This window comes from Tenrec ecaudatus, chromosome X, assembly GCF_050624435.1.
Source record: "Tenrec ecaudatus isolate mTenEca1 chromosome X, mTenEca1.hap1, whole genome shotgun sequence".
In the NCBI taxonomy this organism is placed as follows: Eukaryota; Metazoa; Chordata; class Mammalia; order Afrosoricida; family Tenrecidae; genus Tenrec; species Tenrec ecaudatus.
In genome coordinates, this window is record NC_134548.1 from 95,661,540 (window position 1) to 95,675,003 (window position 13,464).

General features: G+C 37.9%; 1 non-coding gene across 1 annotated transcript; it reads right to left on the reverse strand.

Moving 5' to 3' along the window:
• Positions 1-8,918: 8,918 nt before the first annotated feature.
• On the reverse strand, positions 8,919-9,058 carry LOC142435492 (small Cajal body-specific RNA 14). The gene has a single exon (XR_012781539.1).
• Positions 9,059-13,464: the final 4,406 nt, after the last annotated feature.

A 13,464-nucleotide genomic window follows, 5' to 3' on the forward strand; every position in this document is an offset into this window, starting at 1 on the left:
ACACTTCTGAAGGAGTTCATACATTTGCTGTCGGAAGAATGACTCAATCACATACCTGATATTGACAGCACTGCTCTCCAATGAGAAAGGAGAGAAATAATCCTCAATGAAGTGCTTCAATTGTTTTCTTAGAAGATAATCTACAGAAAAATGAAGGACACTGACACAACTGTTCTTACAGAATCTCTCTGACTTTCAATTTATTATCAATTTGATTTCCTTGAGAATATGAAATACACTAAGAAGAAAACTTTTGGATTAGAAATGAGAGGTAATCAATTGCATTCTTAATCAGCACAACTTTCTCTTTTCCCAGAAATACAAATTATTCTCAAACACTAGAAAGCTGTCATAAAATTCTATATTCAATTTTCAAAATAAATATTTTAATTTATGGCAAGCACATATCAATAGTTTTAAAAAACATAACCAAAGACATTGTAATATAATGTTGCTATTTTTCATAATGTGAAACACTGATGAAAATTGTTAAGTATTACCTTTTAAAACCATAGCAGTAGTTCTAATTATTAGGTAATAAGATTTCTGTTGCTTCCTAAATATGGTATTCTAAATAGTAAACACAGGAAAACTAGTGTCCAAAGAAAACACTAAATCCCATGACAGATATAGTATTTACTTTATGACATATATAGTTATCTAAGCTTGTAAAAGTTATGTACAAATTCATTGAAGGAACAAATAATTTAGAAATTAATTGATATATCTTACTTAACAGAATACTGGCAGGATACAAGTAAAGCTTACTTGATTTCCACAACAAATTCAGTATTTACTATCTTTTATAATGCTATTATTCATATTGATTCAATCTTTTCAAGAACTAATATAGATAGGAAGGAGCTGGAAATGTGCAATAGTCCTTGTGTTAGGCTGGGTTTAATAGGGAAACACATCCAATGACATTCATATGTATAAAGAGCTTTATAGCACGAAAAAAATTACATACAAAAGAACACACCAGCTCATACTAACTCAAACCCATAAGTCCAATATTAGTCCAAGAATCCCTCTTCAGACTCACGCAGCCACTCAAAATGCAGGCAGATCATAGACTGTTGGGTGTAGTGTCTTGTGGATCCAAGCAGGGTTCTGACAGCTCTCAGAGTCAGTAGCAGAAAGAGAAAGGGAGGACCCAGGATCTTCCTTATGACAAGGCAATACCCCCAATTACAGCATGTCAGGCTGTGAATTGATGGAAAGTTTTTACTCTATCCATAATCAGGAGTGTTTAATTGACATAAAAATATATAACACCCACAGTTCTCAATTCATGATCAAAAGTTGTATAAGCACAATGCTGTTTGTGATGGCATAATATCTATACACCCACAAGACTAGTTATTACAACCATAATGCAAATGTATTCATAAGGTATTAATATACATCCTGAGATGGAAGAAGATGATTTCTAGTTAGACTCGCCCACCCAGAGTTCCTGATGACAGAGAAGAAAATTGGGAAGTAAGGTGAAGGGGACTGGGAGGTGGAGTCCTGAAATTAGAATCAGAGTACTAGGGTCTGTCCTGAACCTTGCTTTTTAAAATTTTCCACTCACAAAGCTAACCAAGAGCACACTAAATAGTTCTAGGTTTGGCATGCTGGGTTGTAGGCTCCAGCTGAGCGAGTAGCGATTTTGTCAGGCTGATGCCCTAAAGGGGATAGACCACTGGCAAACCTAACCAAAGAAAGGAAGGAACAAATTTCAACAGCAAGGATGAGGGATGAAACAGTGTACATTACAACAGATCCTAATGATATCAAAAGGACAATTGCACACTACTACGAAGGTCTGTGTTCTAATGAGTTCAACAACTTGGAAAATATGGAAAAATATTTGAAAAAAACCAATCCCTCCCTAGGCTATCCCAGATGGATGTCAAGAACCTCAGCAGACCCATAGCAATGGAAGAAAAAGATAAGAGTATCAAGAGATTACCAACAAAAATAACCCGAAACAGATGACTTTGTAGAACTATACCAAGCATTCAGGGAAGAACTGACACCAATACTATACAAAATCTTTCAGAACATAGATTAAGACTGATAACTCCCAAACTCTTTCTATGAACTAGTATAACTAAAGTGAGCAAGGATCCCACTAGAACTGAGAACTACAGACCAATATCCCTAATGAACATTGATGCAAAAATCCTTAACAAAATATTGCCTAATAGGATACAAAAGCATATTAGAAAAAATAATTCATCACAACCAAGTAGGATTCATAACAGGGATATTTCAACATATGAAAGACCGTTGGTATTATTCACCACATTGACAGGAAAAAATTTTAAGAACCACATGATAATATCAAAAGGTGCAGAAAAAGCATTCAACAGCACCCAACACCAATTCTTGTTTAAGACCCTCAAGAAGATAGGAATAGATGGAAAATTGCTAAATATTATACAAACTATATATGAAAAACGAACAGCCAACATGATAGTCAATGGAGAAAAGACAAAAACAATTCTACTGAAAAAGGGGACCAGACAAGGATCCCCTTGTCCAAACTCCTATTTAACATTGTACTGGAGGTCCTAACTAACAACATAAGACATAATAAAGACATCAAAGGTATTCGTCTGAAGAAGGAAGAGGCAAAACTATTATTATTCTCAGATGATATGATTTTATACATAAAAAATTACTGAAACTCCACAAGTGGAGTGTTGGAAGTGATAGAGGATTATGACAGAGTAGCAGGATACAAGATCAAAAATCAGAAGTCTATTGGACAACAATACACATCAGACAAGATCACAGAAGAGGCAACTAAAAAGGTAGTAACCTTTCTTTACAGTAGAAAAGCACAAATTGAAATATCTAGGGATATAACTGACTTAAAAAAACAAAAGATTTATACAAGGGTATTTATAGAACACTATTACAAGAAACCAAGTGTGACCTCAACAAATGGAAGAATATCCCATGCTCGTGGATTGGAAGATTCAATATAGAAAAGATGTCAGTTCTGCCCAAGGCACTATATGTTTAATGCCATCCTGTTACAAATACCGTCATCCTTCTTCAAAGAATTAGAAAAATGGATTACCAACTTCAAATAGAGAGGGAAGATGCCCAGAATTAACAAAGAACTTCTCAAGAAGAAGGACAAAGTGGGAGGGCTTGCTCTACCTAACATTAGCACGTATAATAAAGCCATAATGGTCAAAACTGTGTGGTACTGGTGTAACAACAGATATTCAGACCAAGGGAAAAGAACTGAAGACCCAGAAATGAAAACATCAGCATACAGCAACTGACTTTTGATAAGGGTCCCAAAAAATATCAAATGGGAAGCGGATGCCCTTTTCAATAAGTGGTGCTGGAAGAAATGGATATCTACCTTCAGAAAAATGAAGCAAGACACTTACCTCACTCCTTGCACAAGAATAAACTCAAGGTGGATCATAGACCTTGAGGTAAACCCCAAAACAATTAGGGCCATTAATGATGGAACTGGGACAAACCTGAGAACCTTGGCACAGGGAATACTTAGGCTGTCAGAAATAGGGAAGGATACAAATACAGAGGAATCAAAAATTGACAAGTGGGATATACTGAAGATAAAACACCTGTAAACATTGAAAGAATTCAGCAAGAGAGTAATAAGAGAGCCCACAGACTGGGAAATAATCTTTAGCAATGACACATTAGACAAAGGCCTTAGTACTAAAATCCACAATGCTTTGCAAGCTTACAATAAGAAATAAAACTAACTGCCCACTGAGGAGATGGACAAAGACCTGTTCACAGCAGCAGAAATCCAAATGGCCAATAAGCATATGAAAAAATGTTCCCGATCATTAGCCATAAAAGAAATGCAAATTAAGACAACTATGATAACACCCTCAAAGAAAGCCCAATTCAACAAGTCAGAAAGTAACAAGTGTTGGAGGGACTATGATGAGATAGGAACTCTCATCCACTGCTGGCGAACCTGTAGTTATGTACAGCCACTATGGAAATCGATTTGGTGGTATCTAAAACAGGTGGATATTAAGCTACTATACGACCCATCAATCCCCCTACTGGGCATATACACAGAAGAAGCAAGAAACAAACCACAACCAGACATCTGTACTCCAATGTTCATCGTGGCACAGTTCACAATTGCAAGGAGTTAGAAACAACCCAAATTTCCATCAGCTGACAAATGGATCCAAAAGCTCCGGTACATACATACAACGGAGTACTACGCATCCCCAAATGCAGTGATGAACGCATGAAGCACATTGCAGCATGGAAAGAGCTGGAGGAACTTATGCTAAGTGAAGTAAGTCAAGCACAAAAGGTCAAGTACAACTTGAGTCCACTGCGGTAAGCTTAAAAAGAAAAAAAAATTGGGGCATAGGGGAAATACTACAACATACATACATCCCTGGGGTGAGGTTCAGCAACTATGGCAGGGGAAAAACCCAATCCTAGGATACACACGGCAGCCAACTAAATAAGAGGGGGAAAGAATGACAAAAAATGAAAAAAAGACATGAGACGGGGAGCAGGGCACTAGTCCATTCAAGGGGAGGGTATTGTTTATATCTCCAAAGGAGAAGGAGAGACCAGGCTTCAACCCTATGCACCAAGACATGAATACAACAGACCCGCATGTACCAGGTAACCAATAGAGAGGTCCGCGGGGCTGGCTCCCATCCCGACTATGCTGACACTCCCAACCCTCATCAGAAGAATTCACTTCAGAGGACAGCACTGGGGCTACAGCTTGGGGAGTGTTTTGCGTCGGATTAAAGCACACGGGAGAAACGCAAAAAGGATGGAGAGGGAGGACAGGACAACATGGCCCACCAAGCCTGGAGGACGATGTTCCTGGTCAAGGCAGACAACGCATGGGGAGGACCATAGGGCCAGGCCCACCACGGGACACGGTGTCCCTCACTTAACCATGACGCCGTGGGGGAGAGCACTGGAGACACAGATTGGGAATAGTGCACATTATGGCCCCATCACGTTGGGGCAAGGCACTGAGGGCATACAGCAGAGCAGCAGGGGAAGCAGACTGATGAAACCCCCAGGGAATACCAAAAATAGACTTGGGAGACAAAGTATGGCACCCCATCAGATTCAACTGGAAAACACTGGTAAAGGCCAACAAACCGACCTTGACCTAGTTATATCATTTTCCATTTTTGTCAGTGGCTTTCTTTTTTATTGTTATTTTGTGTTTGTTTTTGTTGTTATTGTTTTGTTGGTTTTGACTTCTTTTGTTGTTTTATTTGGCTTTGCCTGTTTTTTTTTGCACTTTTTAATGTATTTGCATGTCTATCTAGATAAGCTGGGTGGGATAAATAATTTGGAGATGAAAAGAATGGAACCAATGGTTCCGGGGGGTATGGGGGTTATAGGAGAAGGGGAGGTGGGACAAGGGAAATGGGTGGGAGACCAACCCAGGGACAAGGGAACAAGTGAACTAAATTCAATGGAAGGAAGGTTGTAAGATGTCTAGTGGGGCTCAATCAAGGGCAAAGTAGAAGTGAGGAATTACTAAACCCAAATGAAGGCCAAACATGATGGTTGGAAAAGAGGGAAACAAAAGTGAAATAGAGGGAAAAACCAGGAGGCAAATGCAATTCATAGAGGCCTAAATATAGGCATATATATATATGAAGTAGAACTACGTACTCATATATGGATATTGGGCCTCAACTCAAGTACTCCCTTAACACAAGAACACCTTGTTTTAACAGTCTGGCATTCTGTGATGTTCACCTTCCCAACACTATCACTGAAGACAAAATGGTTGTAGAAGCAAACGTGGTGAGGAAAGCTGATGGTGCCCAGCTATCAATAGATATAGTCACTTGGGTCTTAAAGGCTTGCAGATAAACAAGCAGCCATCTAGTTCAGAAGCAACAATGCACACAGGGAAGAAGCACACCAGCCTGTGTAATCATGATGTATCAATAGGATCAGGTATCATCTAAGACCCATAAAGAAAACATACCCAATGTGGATGAGGGGGGACATGGAATGGAGACCAAATGCCCATCGGTAGACAATAGGATATCCCCTCACAGAGGGCTCACATGGAAGAGATGAGCCAGTCATGTCCAGTGTAGCACCAAAGAAACACACAACTTTCCAATAGCTCTTTGGTGCATCCTTCACCCCACTGTCATGACCTCAATTCTACCTCACAAAACAAATTAGACCAGAACATGTACACTGACACAGATAAGGGAATCCAGGATAGATAAATCCCTCAAGACCAACAAAGAGAGTAGAGATACCAGGAGGATTAGAGGAGGGTGGGGGAAGAAACGGGGAATCGATCACAAGGAACAACATAGACCTTTCTCCTAGGGGGATGCATAACAAACAGAGAAGTGGGTGAAGGGTGACGGAGGATGATGCAAGATATGGAAAAAATAATCTATAACTTATCAAGGGTTTGTGAAGAAAGGCGGGAGGGCGAGGGAGGAACGGGGGAGAAATGGGCAGCTGATATCAGGGGCTCAAGTGGGAAGAGAATGTTTTGAAAATGATGATGGCAGCATATATGTAAATGTGCTTGACACATTGGAAGAATGTTTGTATTGTGATAAGAGATGTAAGAGCCCCCAATAAAAGTATTTTAATAAAATACTAATATACATGATAAAGAAATTGAAGAGGTCTACTAAGTTCTTTAGTCTGAAATTGATCAAGCAGGCAATTAATATGCATTTGTAGTTATTGGTTATTTCAATGTAAAAATTGGAAACAAATAAGAAAAATCAGTAGTTAGAAAATATGGCCATGGTAATAGAAAGGAAGCTGAGGATAACTTGATAGAATTTTGAAAGACCTATGTCTTCTCTATTTTAAATACATGCTGTTACATAAATGAATATATATGTGGATATCACCAGAATTACATTGATCATATTAAAAATGTACTCCTTCTGTTAATGAATTATTACATCTGATATTTCCCCCTTTTATTTATTAATTTAGATATCTTTAAAAATAAATATGTTGAAATCCCAACCTCCATAACTGGTGATGTGACCTTGTTCAGAAATAGGTTTCTGTTGTGCTAGTGACACTAGAGCAGAGTATGGGGAATTGTAAATCCAATCACTTCTGAGTTAGAAGAATTGCAGAATAGGCACAGAATAGTGCATGAGGCAGAGGATAACATGCCCTGAAATTCTAAGAAACTCCAAGAAATTTCCAGGGACAGCAACAATGTAGCTGATGTTAAAGTTTCAAGTTCTATCTTTCAAAACTTTGATTTATGCAGCACCAGGAAATTCAGATACACAGCTTGGGTCGGGAGGGTTCTTAAGCATATATGGGTATACTCACCTTCTTTCCTGTTAAAATGCAGCACATACTCAGCTGGATGATGAATTTTTCTATGAGTTAGCTCTAATAGTTTGTCTAGTGGCCAGGAGGAGACATAAGAAAGCGCCTAAAGGGCGGGCCCACGGTGTTTTCTGGGCTCCTAAAGTGTCTTCCAGAAAGGGAAATATACTAGCTCTTAAAAGGGAGAAGTAAACTGGATGGGCTTGAATAGAATGGGAATTCCAGAACACCTGACTGTGATCATGTAGAACCTGTATATGAATCCAGAGGCACTTGTGCAAAGGGAACAATGGAATACGGCGTGTTTTAAAATCAGGAAAAGTATGTGTGAGGGTTGTATCCTTGCACCATATGTATTCCCTCTGTATGCTGGTCAAATCATCAGAGAAACTGAATTATATGAAGAAGAATGCAATATCAAGATTGGACAAAAGTTAATATTAACACCCAGAGATATGGAGACCTTATTGTTGGAAGTGAGGACTCGGAGCACTGGTTGATGAATATCAAGGATTTCAGCATTCAATACGGATTACAACTCAGTGCGAAGAGAACCAGAATCCTCAAAACTCTACACAGCAGAGGACATCATGATAAATGCAGAAAAGTTTCCGTTGTCAAGGACTTTGTCTTCTTTGGATCCTAAATCAAGGCCCATGGAAGCAGCAGTCAGGAGATCAAAAGATGTGTTGCTTAAGGTAAAACTGCTGCACGAGATCCCTACAGAGTGTTGAAAAGCAAGGATGTTACTTTGAGGACTCAGATACACTTAGTCCAAGCCATGATAATTCCAATGGCTTCATATGGACGTGGAAGTTGGACATTAAACAAGGAGGACTGAAGAAGATTTGATGCCTTTGAATTACTGTGCAGGAGAAGAATATTGAAAGTATCATGGACTTCCAAAAGAACAAGCAAATCTTTCTCAGAAGTACAGCCAAAATGCTCTTTAGAGGCAAGTATATTGTGACTTTATCTCATGTACTGTGAACATATTGTCAGGAGAGACCAAGACATCATGCTAATAAAGAAGAGGGGCAGGGAAAATGAGACAGACCATCTACAAGATGGAGTCACTCAGTGACTGCAACAATGGTCTCCCACATAGAAGTAGTTGTGATGATGGCACAGGATCAGGCAGTGTTTTGTTGTGCTATATATAGTCCCATGTAGAACTCAGTGGATGGCACCCCAAAACAACAAAAATAACAAGCTACTTTTGCAGCTTTGGAGACAGATGTACATATACAACATGCCTCCGTTCTTAGCAGAAGACCTCAACTACTGCTCCCCACAAAGCCTCTAACCTTGCAGTATAACCCACCTGAATTTTTTGGTCTATTAAATTTCTGTGGAGCTCACCCATTGACTACTCATATCTAGGCCTAGGCCTCAGCTTTTTCAGTCCGCCTACACAGGAATGAGGCCACTTTATCAAATATCAGGAGGTTTCTTGGCTTTCAACGTAAGAACCAAAATATCAGTCTATTGTTCACAGAGTTGTATTATCTTTAAGATTTTTAAAATTTGGCTTAGCAATATCCCTTAATTACCATGATTTTTTTCATTTGTTTCTTCATATATACATATTGAACCATCGCACAGAAAATCTGATCACTGTACAGAACAGATCCTGTCGGCAGGAACCACATGTTTCTATGTGAATCACTCTCCACGGTTGCACTGTACAATGAACAAGGCAATCAATACCAGGATCAGTCACTAATTAACATGATTTCATCATCTCTATCCCTTTACAGACCCCAAACCCACTGCTATCAAATGCACTCTGACTCATATCAAGCCTATATTGGGTTTCCTAGGCTGTAAATATTTGCAAGACCAGATCGCCTCAATTTTCTCGGGAAGAGTGACTGCTGAGTGTCAACCTTTAGCAGTGCAATGAACAGTGTTTACTGCAGAGGCCATCAGTGTTCATTTTTCCCTTTGCAAATACCTGATAAACAACTCCAGTTATTTTATTTCCTTGCACCTGGTATATTTTCTAAATTATTTTATGATGAAATTTTTAATAGCTGTACTTGCTGCCAGGGTATATGTGTTTCATATTCCACTAGTAATGAGGTCCTTATTTGCAGCTTAAGCAATAAGAAATTCAGCTCTGAAATTTTATCTTACTTGGAAAATTTATGAAACCAACTATCATAGTTATCGCTAGAATAAAATTCTGAGAACTCTTCCCTATAGGATACTTATTATCTATCAACACTTGTGGAAGGAAGCAAGAGGAAGTTGAAAGGAGCAAACAGAGAAATTGAAATGTCATGCAGTTCTGACAAAACTTCAGTTAAATTGTCTGTTAAAATGTATCAGAGAAAACTAAAATAACTAGACTGTAAAGGCACCTCCAAGAACAGTAATTGGATATGATACATCATATTAAGGAGATGTCATTTGGAAAGCGAGGTTTCTACAGCATTTTTTCCTTTTGCTCCTTCACTTATATATTTATTTAAAACTGTTTTGTTGTGAATTACGTGAACGTATACAGAGTTTATCATCAGTTTTATATTAAACAATTCATGCAAATTTTATTTAAACTCATCTATTGCATCACCATACACATTTCTCCTTGTATTTCTAGTTACTCTGCCTCCTTCTTTCCTATCCATCTGAACGTCAGTGTTGCATATATGTTACCCTTTCGTTCTCATATGGTTGACCCTGTTTTGTATTGTTTTTACGTCACTTCCATAAGCTAGGAAAGATCCTTCTTTGCCTGACTTTGTGGCAATTACCTAATGCCTGGTTGCTAGTTTATAAGACAATTAACATAAAATTGCTGACCATAATATACACTCTATGCTAGAGATCGCAGAAGTCATTTAAACTAGATCTGTCCTCTTCAATGGGTTGAGCTTGAGTTATTCAGGCAGACATTCAAAAGCTACTCACCGCCACCGAGTCAATGCCAACTTGTAGCAACCCTATAGGATAGGGTAGAACTTCCCCGGTTGGTTTCCTGAGGCTGTAACTCTACATAGGAGTAAACGCCCTGTCTTTTCCCCGTGGAGCAGATGGTGGTTTCAAACTGCTGACCTTGCAGATCACAAGGTTGACTTGATGGCAGTGAGTTTGGTTTTATGTAATGCTATTCATATTAAGAATGGGAAAGGAACACCATCAAATAAAGCCTGCTATAAAGAGCTTTATTGGTAGTTATGCAAAATCCTATGAGTAAGTAACTAAATGTAATTTTCAGATAAGTAGAGAAATGAAACTTGCACATGAACTTAATTAAACAAAGATGATCAGAAATTACATTAGAAAAGCTACGCTGGTAGATCTACTGGGTACACAGAGATATGTTCTATAATCATTCTCTTTAAGAATGAAGTCATCCTATTATTGACTTGTAGAGGCTTGAATATACAAGACAGGAAAGTACTGCTCCCCTGATGTTATTTGAGACAGATATGTAGTGTCATTTAACAGCTGCTTAAGGAATCTGAAAGCCATGAAAAACAATGTAATATTGGGAGCAGAATTAAATAAAGAAAAGGTTAAACAAAGGACATGGACAGAGAAACGGAAAACGAAAAGAAAGAAGTCAATTTTGATGTTTTAATTTTACCCTTGTACAAATTAATGAAGACAAGAATAGTGAGAGAACTCTAATGAGGTAGGCCTAGGCAAAGCATAGTGATGATTTGCATCAAGATACCATTATAAACACATTAAGAGTAAACACACATCAAGAGAATATGAATTGGAAATCTGATTAATTTTAAATTATTTGTATTGTGTTAATTGAACATGGTCTGCATTATGCTTATTACCATTATAATTGCTATAATCTAAGGGTTTTATGTGTAGTTATTCAAATTCATATGAGTAAGAAACTAAATGTGATTTTCAGATCAGCAGAGAAATTAAGCTGATGCATAAAGATGATCAGAAATAATATTATAAAATTATAGGTCGTAGATCTACTTGAGTAAGCAAGAGATGTAGCCTATAATCATCCTCTTCAAGAATGAAGTAATACATGAATTTATAAATTATTGGTGATAGTTGGTATTGAATCAGATCACTATAACAAATATACATTTAATAAATATTGTGTTAAATTTTCAGTTATTCTTAATTTAGAGACAGAAATGAATTTGTTTGATAAGAGCACTGATGTGTTTCTGGGTGTCATTAGCATGCAATATGTGATAAGGAACAATTTTTATTGAAAAAATGCTTACTATGAGGATAATTTGTGTGATAAATTTTACAATATGCCATTTGCCAATTTTTAGGTCACATAAAAGGTATGTTATTATCATGATTGAACCATGATTATAACTCAAGATAGATGAGAATGTAACATAATTTATGTAGCACCATTTTCCCAATGGAAATGGAGGGATATAGTTGGTATTGTAAGAAAAATATAAAATAGCATAAGAGAGATCAACAACACATGATTTGAGAATGAATAGAGGGATTGGGAGATTAACAATCAAACAACCATGAAGTTAAATTTATAATAAAAACAAATACGAAGTGAACACAAAAAATACAGCTAAAGAAGGACAAAGAAGGGGAATAAATAATTTCTATGAACAAAAAATGGTATAGTGGTTAAGCATTGGGCTGCAATCCACAAAGTCAACAGTTCAAAACAACCATCTCCTTTGCAGGATAAAGACAGGGCTTTCTACTCCTGTAAAGAGTTACAAATAGGAACCCCACAGGGGTAGTTCTACCCTTTCCTATAGCATTGCTATGAGTCAGAATCCACATGATGGAAGTGAGTTATGAGCCAAACATATGCAGTTTATTTTAAGGTCCACGGAGGAGAAAGATTGTTTGAATAGAGCAAAGAATACGATAGGAAAAAAAAATGATAACATGTAAATCTTTCCAATGACATCATCAAGAAACTAGAAGAGTAACATGGAACCTTGTACAAATGACATTGTTCTTGTCAGGTGCCTTTGAGGCACCAACCCAGAGGGACTGTGTGCAACAGAAATAATCACCACCTGCTCTTGCACCACCTTCACAATTGTTGCTAGGGGTCAATCCATTGGTGTAATCAGTATCTCACGAAAGGGTTTCCTGTTCTCCTCACTTACCCTCTACTTTTCTGAGAGAACAAATGGGCTTTCAACTCCTGTAAACAGTTCCAGTTTCAGTGGGTTGCTATGAGCCAGCACTGGCTCAATGGCAGTGAGTTTTGAGGGTTTTTTAGTCTACTTTTCTAAGCTTGATTGTGGTAGTTATATAATCTGTTGTCAAATTGAAAGGATTAAAGTGAAAGGGTGGAGTTTAGCCTGTCAATCAGGTTACAGCTTGATGATCTCATTTGGAGGTGCTAAGGAGATAAATAGCTCACTGGAAGTAGGATGCTGGCTCATTCCCAGCGAGACATTGCCGCTGACAAGACACATGGAGCTATACTAGTGCCCTGAGCTGGAGGAGCCACATGGAGAGCTCTACCACTGCTGAGATGCTTACCATGCCCCTGGATCCACAAGACTTCCCACCCACTCACTGGCCTATAATCTCCCTATACTCAGCGTCATTGCATGTATTTCGTGAGTCTGAAGAGGACTTTATAGATTGGTATCACACATATGGGCTAATATTTGATTCATGGACTTGATCTGGACTGGGCTGGAATGTTATCTCAATATTCAACTGCTCTTGTATATCAATCTCTTTCTTATACACAGATGAGTGTCTCTCTGGATTTGTTTCCCTAGTCAGCCCAGACTATCACTATGATATTCTTCTCCAGGGAGTCTAACCTTCTGATAACATGTCCAAAATATAGGAGATGAAGTCTTTCTGCTTTTGTAACAAGCATTTTGACTGTACCTCTTTCAAGACAGATTTGTTTCTTTTTCTGAAAATCCATTGATATGTGTAATATTCTTTACCAACTACATAATTCAAAGTCATCATAATTCTTTTATTTTCCTTTATTAGCCAGGTTTGTCATGCATATATAGTGATTGAAAATATTAAGGTTTAGGTTAGGCATAACTCTGTCGTCTAAGTGACATCTTTGCTCTTTAATGAGACCTGGTTCAGAACAATGGCAACAATGCAATTTGTCACTTGATTTCTTGATGACAATGTACATGATTGCTGATTATGTATCCAAGTAAA